General features: G+C 34.9%; 1 pseudogene; it reads right to left on the reverse strand.

Annotated features, from left to right (window-relative positions):
• Nucleotides 1-3,087: 3,087 nt before the first annotated feature.
• LOC131035281 (clathrin heavy chain 2-like) lies at nucleotides 3,088-10,222 on the reverse strand (annotated as a pseudogene).
• Between the last annotated feature and the right edge of the window lie 543 nt (nucleotides 10,223-10,765).

The raw sequence follows: 10,765 nt of genomic DNA on the forward strand, positions 1-10,765 counted from the left end.
AAATATAAAATGTATCAGACACATAAATGAGTTGTAAAAGGGAGGGACACGTGTTGATGTGTGTTTTAACACGTCATAGGGCACCTAGAAGGGAGATAAGGTCAACTAGACCTTATTGGGTGGTTTTAGCCCATGGTTTTGTAATATCATTTGACAGTTTCTTGTATTGTATCTCCTATATATGAGGTGCATGAGATAGACGTTGTGTGTAAGAGTCTTATGGCTATAGAGTTACCTCTGAATCTATGATTAGTGGTACTCCTCCAAAGAGATTTCTCTACAAGTATATTGTAATCTATTTTTGATTGCTGAATAATATATTGGGTGGCTTTTAGAGTGTAGGGATTTTCTCTCGAAAGGTTTTTCCCCACGTAAATCATTGTGTTATGGTTTGAATGTTATTATCTTTATTTCCATTTTTTGTAACTATTGTGACTATTTGTAAAAAAATTTGCATTACCCTCCTCTCAAGGTTAGTGTAGGAAGTTTTTCCGCTACTTAAATTCCTTACAAGTGGTATTAGAGCCTAACCACCTTTGATTTCAATTATGGGTTGGGTTTTTTGAACTAATCCAGATTTTAGTGGGAGCTTGTACAGAAGAAACTTTTTGGTCTTGCTGTAGGAATTTTCAGATGGCAAGTTCGTCAGAGAGAATAGAGGTGGAGAAATTTAATGGAATGAATTTTGAGATGTGGAAGCTGAAGATGGAAGATCTGCTAATAGATCAAAATTTGTGGGATGTTGATGATGTGAATGTCTCAAGACCTGTCGATCCTACTGCGACTGCTTAGTATGATGTCATGGACCAAAAAGCCAAGCATCTAATCAGATTGCACTTGGCAGACTATGTTCTAATCAATATCCATGGAGAAAACACTGAAAATAAATTATGAACTAAGATTGGTGAGATTTATCAAGCCAAATCTTTATTAAATTAGAATTTCTTAAGGAAGAAATTGAATTCCTTGAAGATGAAAGAGGGTGGATGAATTTTAAACCACCTAGAAGCATTCAATATGTTGGTGCCTCAATTGGTATATGTTGGTGTTAAGATGGATGAAGAGGAGAAATGTCAGATCTTTCTTTGTTTGTTGCTTGATTTGTGGGATTCTCTTGTTATGGTTATCGGTAATACTTCTATTGTTTTAAAATCTGAAGATGTGGTGGGTACCCTACTTGGTGAAGAGATGCGAAGGAAGCTATCCATTAGTTTAAATGAAGCCCTAGTTGTTCATGGAAGACCTAACAAGAAAGGAAAGAATAATGAGAAGCATGATAAGTCCAAATCTAGAGGGAGATCAAAATCTCCTAGAAAGTCCAAAGTCATTTGCTGGAATTGTGGTAAACTGGGTCACATCCTTAAGGACTGCAAAGAAGAAAAGAAGAAGAAAAATAAAATGTTTGATTCTAATTCTGAGTCCGAGAAGGAAAATGGTGATGCATTCATTGCAGCTTTGGTGATTCATGTAGGTAATGATGCTTGGTTAATTGACTCAGGTGCATCTTCTCATATGATTTCCAATAGAGATTAGTTTTTTGAATATGAAGAATGTAATGGAGGCAAGGTGTACTTGGGAGATGAATCACATTTAGACATTGTTGGTCAAGGTAAAGTTAGAATCAGGTTTTTGATGGTAGAATAAAAATATGAATGGTGTGTTGCATATCCCTAGATTAAAATGAAATCTGTTATCTGTGAGAAAATTGATAGATGTGAGTGTGCAGGTAGTCTCTTCTGAAGCAGTATGTAAGATGATTAAGGGTGCTATGGTAATTGCTATAGGTGTCAGGTTTGACACATTGTATAAGCTAGACAAATACACTATTGAGTGTAATATTACTTTTGTAAAAAAATAAATATGTGGATACTTCATCGGAATATTTGAGGGTTTCACCTTTAGAAGATGGAAATGGCTGCTGGGTACCTAAGGGTGCTCTTTCTTCTAAAGAAAAGTTACTTGCAAAGAAGACTATGCTATGGCACCAGAGGCTTGGCCACATTGGAGAAAAGGGTCTAAGGACCTTGAAAAAAACATCTTGTTAAAGGTTTGAATGATTGTAATCTTGAGTTTCATTTCTATGTACATTGCATTTATAGAAAACAAAATTGTGTTCAGATTTACTCGAGCTCTCATAAAACTTGTGGTGTTTTGGATCTTATTCATTATGATGTGTTTGGTCTTGTATATGTTCCTTTGATTGGAAAACCACATATTATGTTTCATTTATTGATGATTTTAGTAGAAGGACATGGGTATATTTTCTAAAGAGTAAATCTAAAGTTTTTCAGTCAATTTAAAAAAATTAAAGAAATGGTTGAGATGGAGATTGGAAAGAAAATTAAATATTTGAGGATTGACAATGGTGGTGAATTTTTCTCTAATGATTTTGATAGACTATGTAAAGACTGTGGCATTAACAAACATAAGACAACTCCATACACTAGTACATTTGGGGCTCAATTCCGATGGCAGTTCATTGGAATTTTGACTACAATTCATCGGACTGCCGACAAGCAATGTCATCGAAAACTTGTAGTCAGACATTCTGATGGTGCTCAAGAACGTCAAAATTCCGATGCCATCGAAGAATCTTTCGATGACAACTATGACTGCACTTAGCCGTTAGTAAAACTCTATATATCATTGGAATTCCAATGGCATCTAGGTAATGTTCTGATGGTGAACATGACCGCCCATCTGGGGAGAATGTCGTCAGCTATAGAACATCCTCGTCGAATGTTTAATGGGGGTCTGTCGGAATTCTGATGACCTCCAATGACAACTAGGGCATCCGCACCAATGAGGATGTTGTATGTGCGATGGTTCTAGCGTCGGTATAAATTGGGTGGGCGTCAAAATTCTGATGGCACTCTCACTACTTATTCAATGAGGATGTTGTGCTTGATGGATGGAAATATTTGAACTGATTGACCAATACGATAATACTAAAGATTCATTATTATGTATCAACCAACAAAATGACAATAAATACAATTTGACAATCTAATCTTTCCACTCGAAGACCAGCCTCAAAAAACCATGTATGTTAAAGAATTGTATCCAACGTTAAGTTCTTCAATCCAATCAACAACCACCCATAGGTGGCATACCATAAGCTGGCATGGGAGGTATATCCATTCCACCCATACTTGGTTGAAAGAAAGTTCCCATGCCCACTTCCATGCTAGGTATTGGAGGTGTTGGCAAAGCAAGCGGAAGAAGTTGAGCATACATATTTTGTAAACAAAATAGGCACATATTTATTAGAATTTTTAAAAACCGTCAGTAGAGTAGAATAAGTTCTCCTTGAGGCTCAATTAAGCAAAATGCATACTTGCTGAGAAACAAGATCTTTCTCTTCTTTCTCCTTGGATTTATCTTCTTGGACAACCTCTAACTTGTCCTTAACAAGCTCATCAACTTTTGTCGTGTATACTTGAATGAACTTTGAAAAAGATTTTTTTTGAATATCAGCTATTTAATTCTATAGAAGATTTAAAATGTTTATTAAAGAGAAACTTAAAATATTCACAAGAATCATTAGAGTATATCAAGAACCTGAAGTAGGTATGGAAACACAAATTCAATCATATTATTCATCCAAACAAGTTCCAAAGTCTATGAACAAGCATGAAGCAAAGCATTCTTTGTTGCCTTGCAATTCCAAATGCAAAAGTACGCCCCATTTCAATACCCCAATCAAAAATGAAAATTGAAAATATACTTTAGCCTATGAGAGAGAACAACCAGCTATATGTTTTACCAATTGTATACCTATTCCACAAAATACACCAGTAATTCCTTTGCAAGTTCACGGTCACGCGATTGAGAAGTAGTTTCCATTGCATCCTTGTAAAGATTATCCTTTTTAGATAGTGCAACATGTTAGCACATAATTTTTAAAATTAATTATGATCTTAAAAATTCTATTTTTTTATAATTTCCTTTTATATATTGAGCACTTTTTCCATTAGAATAGTTACTATTGGGTTTTATGTGTAGGTGCAATCTTGTAGTGACAATCTCCATCCATTTGTGGCAATCTCTAGAGATTCAACCATCAAGTGGGGATATTGAGGGTGGCATTGAGACAAGATGAAGCACTCTGGGTTTCCTTTTGAGGTGAGGAGGCCTAACAAATAGGCTCTTAGGATTGATCAAAGTGCACAAGTAATTATCAAAAAGGGTAAAGCTCCCATGCAGAACAAAGTTTTTGTTCAGATTGTATTAAATTCATTATCAATTTTTGTATCTTAAAGAAGTTGAAAATGATTGAAATTTCACATTATTGGTATGTTATATCGATGAGGGAACTTAAACTAACAAAGACCAATTTTGCATCGAGATACCATATACTGATGAAAGAACGTAGCAAGCCAGAGTTGTACTCATTGGAAGAAGTTATACCAATCAAGGAGAAAAGTTGTGAAGAATTGATGCATCAGAAAAAAACTACTGATATGACCCATCCGCATAGTAAACACTAGCAGCAGTAGTGGAGAATTGTCTTGCCGATAGCTGATGAGGCTATCGGTATGACATACTGATAAGAGTGGCAAAAAGAAGAATCCATCCATATAACCAAAGAGATTAGTCTATGTTACTTTGAGCCACCCCAACGCTCGAAGAAATCATCATTGAAACATATACTAATGGAACATACTCTATTGGGAAGACTTTGGTTATAGGTATGTTTCATTTTGAATTACCTCAATACCTGATGAAGGAGCAGACTAATTGAGCATAGTGAAGACACTATCAGGAAGACTCATGGTGATGAAGTTGGTTGCATCAGGAGGAGCTATGCCGATAGTGAAGCCCATCGGGGAAATAATGCCTATTGTGATAATGCTAAATGAGCTAACCTGATGCCCAATGAGAATATTGGTTTGAGATATACCAATGAGGAGGAAAAGGAGTCATTGGCTTAGGGTATCCCAATAAGAGAAAGTAAGATGTCAAAGTAGATAAAGGGTTGTTCAAAGAGCTCCAAAAGGGAAATATTCATCAAGGAGACATATGTCGATGAGTCATTGTCATATCAAAATTCAAATTCAAAATTTTTAAAAATCTTCTATTTAATACTTGCAATAGATGCATCTATGGTTCGTATGAGGAAAATTTTATGAGAAGTTCATTATTACAAAAGAATATGGCAAAATTAGAAATTGTGTTGTCTAAATACTATGTTGGTGAAAGAAGAATACACAGATAGAACACAATGCACCTCTGAAAAATAGAGCAGAGGATTGTAATTATAGAAATGGAAGCTTCACATTCACCAGGAAAGAAGAGGGTAGCCAAGAGCTCTGACTCTAAGGTGAAGAAAGAAAAAAATGAAGAGGTGCCTTTAGTCAGGAGATTAAACCAAGACAAGATAGACCAAATGCAGGCACCCGACCCAAAATCCAGAAGGTCAAAGCAGCACCTGTTGGGGAGAGACAAATTAGAAGACAAGTATAGAGAGGTCAGAGATGTCACTCTATAGTCCTTGGATGACAAATTTAGGTAAGCTAATAGTCCCCAATGTTTTTGTAAACAGAAGATTGCTAGAGGTTTTGGTGAGGAATTATAATTCGGTGAAGAGGTGCATTCAACTCCCAAATGGGGAAGCATTTATTAGATTTTATATGGGTACAATAAATGAGGTTTTAAATTTAGACCCTAGTCCTGATAAGCCCTTATCCTTAGGGAGTTGGAGGAAGAATACCTCAGAATGGACACTACATATATCGGCTAGAAAATTACCATTCACAAGAGGTAGGTAGGAAAATTAATAGAGTAAGATGGGCCACCATTCAACATTGATTTGTTCGGACACTACTTGCAGTACACATATATGTCATGTGGGCAAGTAGGAGGGGTGGAGGTGCCTGATCTAGCAAGCACTGGGCCGCTAGTGTTAGCCTCAGATATACAAATGTATGAACCTAGGCCTTTTGACTATGCAACATATCTGGTGGAGAGGTTGCATGAATGTTTTTTAAACCTTAGGGATGATACTCATCCCAATTTCAAATTTTATTCACTACTGATGCATCTAGTGTAATTTTATGGATATGTAAAGGTTTTTTGGCTCGAGGGCCTAAAATTAAATACCAATAATAGGGAAGGTAAGGAGAAGCTCATCCAATTGTATACATCTCTTTGGGATTCTTGATATAAGAGGTCCAACTATATTAAGTTTGAAGAACTTATTGTGATGCCATTGTATCGAATGTATGGGATTTCAAGTGAAGGGTCTATCTTTGACGAGATCAAAAAGTTCCTAAGACCAAGGGATTATGATGAAAGACACATTGTTGATCATAACTGGGGGAACTAGTTTGTGAATAAGTATTTAACATGTTTTAGAGTATATGGATTTGAGGGGAGACCCTACATGCTACCAAAACTAGTACCAGACATAATAGATTATCTAGAGATTGTGAGGCAATTGAGTATGTCCAATGATAAACATTTTGCAGATATGCATAAGCAAGCCTTCTTGTCTGGGACACTAAGTTTTTGTGATTTCACCATAGTGTCAACCAAAGCTTATGAAATAATTGATAAGAAGCTGATAGAATAATACAATTTGTTTGAGCATTATGCCAGGAAAAACTATGATCCTGAAGGATTCATTCACTCTTGCAAGAAGAGGCAGAACTTGGGAGGTTATCTGCATGTCATTATTGAGGCTAAAGATATCTTCAGGAACATAGAGGATGCAAAGGCCCAAGAGGTAATTGATCAACTGAATAATGAAATGGCATAAAAGAGACAAAGACTCCAAGAAATTGAAACCGAGGAGGAGGAGACATAAAGTGAATCTGATGAGAATACAGTTGTCTCTAGATGCCAAGTGCCAGAGAAGGAAGAAGAGCCAGACATGCAGGGCCAAATAGATATAGCATTAGAAGTTCATGCTGACTCTTGGTTAGAGGAGTTATTTTCTTTTGTTGTTGATGATGTTTTTATTCATTACAAATAATTTAAATCATTCTTGTACAATTTTAAAGGGAACAAATTGAGGGACTCTATTCCCAACATAATGCCTGATAATGAGGCTGAGTTGTTAAATAAATTAAAAGAGAAAATTGATGCAGAGATAACCACAATGACCCCTCAAAAGGGGAGGCAACTTCTTACAGAGGCTGGGGTGATTTTGTTTCCCGGATGGGACCTTAGTGCTTCTTTTATCTTTGACAATTTATTCCATTCAGAAAACAAGGAATTCAAATTAGAAATACAAGGTGTAAATGATATATTTATTGGTTCAAGATTTGATCAGGATGAGGAAGCTTTGTTGTTATGGGCTCTGTACCCTCCCAACAAGAGACCAAAGATCATTGATGTTGACAAGGCCTTTGGCCATATGATGAAACTAAAAGTTGGTGAAATTGATCCAATTATTTCTGCTAATATCGGAGTTGATATTTCAAAATTCAATAAAGCACAGATGGCCAGAGTAGCGAGGGAGAGGAACCAGTACAAGGCATTGTATGAAGAAATGCTAAGGAGAAGTGGGCAACAGGTGCCAATGGTTCTTACTCTAGATAGCTCTCAATGGAAGAAAAAATGCGAGGAGTTTCAGCAAGAAAATAAAAGGATATTAAAATAGATGCAAAGTGTGGGGGTAGATATTGTTGTTGTATTACCAACTAAAAGATTTGAGGTTTTACAAGGATTTCTGAAATAATTCTAGACAGTATTTCAAAAGAACATGGACAATGGAGTTTCACAAAACAAAATTTCAAACAAATTGGGAAGAAGGTTGCATGATAAAACAATGGCCAAAGCGGAAACAAAAGAAATTGAAAAAATAAAGAGGTTGTTGGCTAAACACAATAAATTTGATGAACAATTACAATTTAAATATGATGAATGCAAACACACTATTTAGCATGGTTTCCTAGAGTTAATTGATCAGAAGGTTGAGATAAAGGATAAAGATGTATGGATCTCAAAATGTCATAGTCTTCTTAATGTTGCCCTTGATATTGTCCAAATTGATGGAATTGAATTGAAAAAGACTGTGAAACAGATGGAAAAATTTCTCACGTTGGAAGTCATTGTCAGGGATATCATCCACAATGCAGACACATATAAGTCAGAGAAGTACTTGGAGCATATCCAGAAGTGTGGCAAGATGCTAGGAGACCAGACCTGATGTCTAAGTTGGAACCTAGAGTCATGTTTTTCTATGTTTTTATAATATGTTCATATTGTAAAGACAGTTTTTAGGAAGTTAGTTTTTAATTAGTTTTTGTTAGTTTTAGTTTTAATGAGAGGGTACGCCCTTTCAATTTCAAAAAAAATCCTCATATATAAATGGAGGATATTTTAGAACAAGTGGGGTTGATACCTCAAGTTTTATGATCTTATCAAGACAATTTTATACAACACTTATGCAGTTTGTTTTCTGGAAATATCAAAGTTAATGGATGATACATATTGAAATCAACCGGTTTGATTATCTATTTTCAATATAAATTTCAAGTGTTCTTCATTCTGAATGGTATATTCTTTTCAATTGACTGATTAGTTCCATGTGATAAATTTATTCTATTAGATTGCATCAATGTTCTATCTTATTCTATTGTGATTGAGACTAATTTCTAGTTTGAGCATCAGTTTGAAAGGTTGGTTGGCAAGTTTCAAATTGTCTTATTGGTCTTTCAGAGCAAAGTCAAAATTCAATAAGACTAACTGCATTTTATATTTCAGTTACAATCCATATAGATACTTTTGATATAATGGTCTTGTTTTGAAAACAAGTTATTAAAACTATCTCCATGGTTATACGTAGGATCTTTCAATTTGAAATAGTATGAAATCAATAAGGGATGAAGACACTGGTCCGTTGTTGCTCTAATATAATTAAATCGAGTATTTTTAGAAGCAATCTTCATCAAGAAATCATACTTTTAATTTATACTGGCACAACTTCATAAACATTTATAAGTAAGCATTTCATAATTTTCAGCAAGCAATAAATATAACTAGATAGAATTCAAGAATCATTTGCCTCCTCAAAGGGTCACTGTTTTTTGAAAATTTGTTATAGACAAGCCTTTAACTGGAAGATTTAGGTTTCAGGTATAGGTTCACCCACCTTGGTTTAGCAAAGCCTGAAGTGTAGGGGAATTTGATCTGGCGATCATTCTCGTTCATTGGCCAAAATAGATTTGAAACCACCAAGAGAAGTGGCAAAACTCTTTGGTTTCCAATTTGTGGTTTTGGGAACCAGCACAAGACTGTCTCCATCTTCCCGCTTTCTTGTAAATGAAAGCAGCAATATGGCAGAATTCAAGAAGTTCATGTTTCTCAACCTAATTGAAATTCAAGATCATTAGAAAACTATTCAAATGCTAAGTTACATCCAACTCTAACCTAAATGAAATAACCAATAGAGAAGTTCCTCTCACCCTCTGAGAAAGCCCTATATGATCAAAGTTATCGTGTATATCTATAGATTCTCGAAGCCTATCATAATCTTCCTCTTCTTCATAAATTTCATTCAAAGCCTCATTAACAACAACTACATTGTTGCTCTGTACTGCAACCATGTACAACTTCACAAGACAAAGATGTCTAGTGTGGATAACAAATACAACAGAAAAAAAGATACTCATGAAATTTTTCCAAACCAAATAGTTTCTAAAGAGAACATCTAGAAAAACTTAATACCCAAGTGAAAGACATATTAGTAATCCTAAAAACACTAATAGAATAAAAAATTTGAGAGCCATACCTTACGCATGATGTCAACCACTCGTGTGTGGTCTACCCTAAGGGCAAGGACATTCAAGAGGTCATTAATAAGATTTGGGTGTTCTTGCAAATAAAAGTGGATAGCTTTGTAGTACAATTCAATATTGGCCACTTTAACTAGAACATCTTTTAATTGCATATGATCCCATGCCTCTGGAGAATGTTTTATGATAGTAGTGGAAGAATTATCATATTCATCATCTTGAATATAGAAATATGTAAGTTCCTTCCAGTGTTGTTTCTCATCACAAACACAGATAACCTTGGGTATATTGAGTTGTGTCAAAAATAATTTGATATGTTCATTAAGCTTGTCCGAGCAATATCTGGCATATAGGATGCCCAGGTCTATAAAGATGCCCATATGTGCACTCTCCAACCGCAAACCACTTTCCATCAAAGATATGAGTTCATCAAAGCAACCCCTATTTTGATAGTAATCGCTGACCTCTTCCAAGTCATCCACTTGGAACAAAAATTAAATATTAGAACACAAAAAATATCAATTTCTCACCTTCACAGTTACACATAACACTACTAGATGAACCTTCCTAGATTATCATGAAAATAAATAGGTGCCTTTGACTAAAATCATGAATATCCAAAATGTTAATTTTAATCTCACAATACTTTTTTATAGATTAGAAAAAAAAAAACACACATCAAAAACAACTTTTGTTGAAAAAAAAAAACATAAAAAATCTTAGCATATGCATAGATAAGCTCACTGTCAACCTTTGGCTCTTTAATCTTTTTCCTTACCATCAACAAATACTTAACTAGTTCATGATACACATTAGCTAGCTCTACAGCCCTTATCACATCAAAAACAACTTTTGTTGAAAAAAAACAAAAATAACCTCACTTACTTTTGGTGTTGTTGTTCATGTTGGCTTTGTTGAACCCTGCAATTAAGATTCAATATACATTATTCAATAAGATTAATTGTGCAACATAATGAAATATTGAAAAGTGTGTTATCTTATTGAGATTCACTTGGTTTTGA

The sequence above is a fragment of the Cryptomeria japonica genome, chromosome 1 (assembly GCF_030272615.1).
Source record: "Cryptomeria japonica chromosome 1, Sugi_1.0, whole genome shotgun sequence".
In the NCBI taxonomy this organism is placed as follows: Eukaryota; Viridiplantae; Streptophyta; class Pinopsida; order Cupressales; family Cupressaceae; genus Cryptomeria; species Cryptomeria japonica.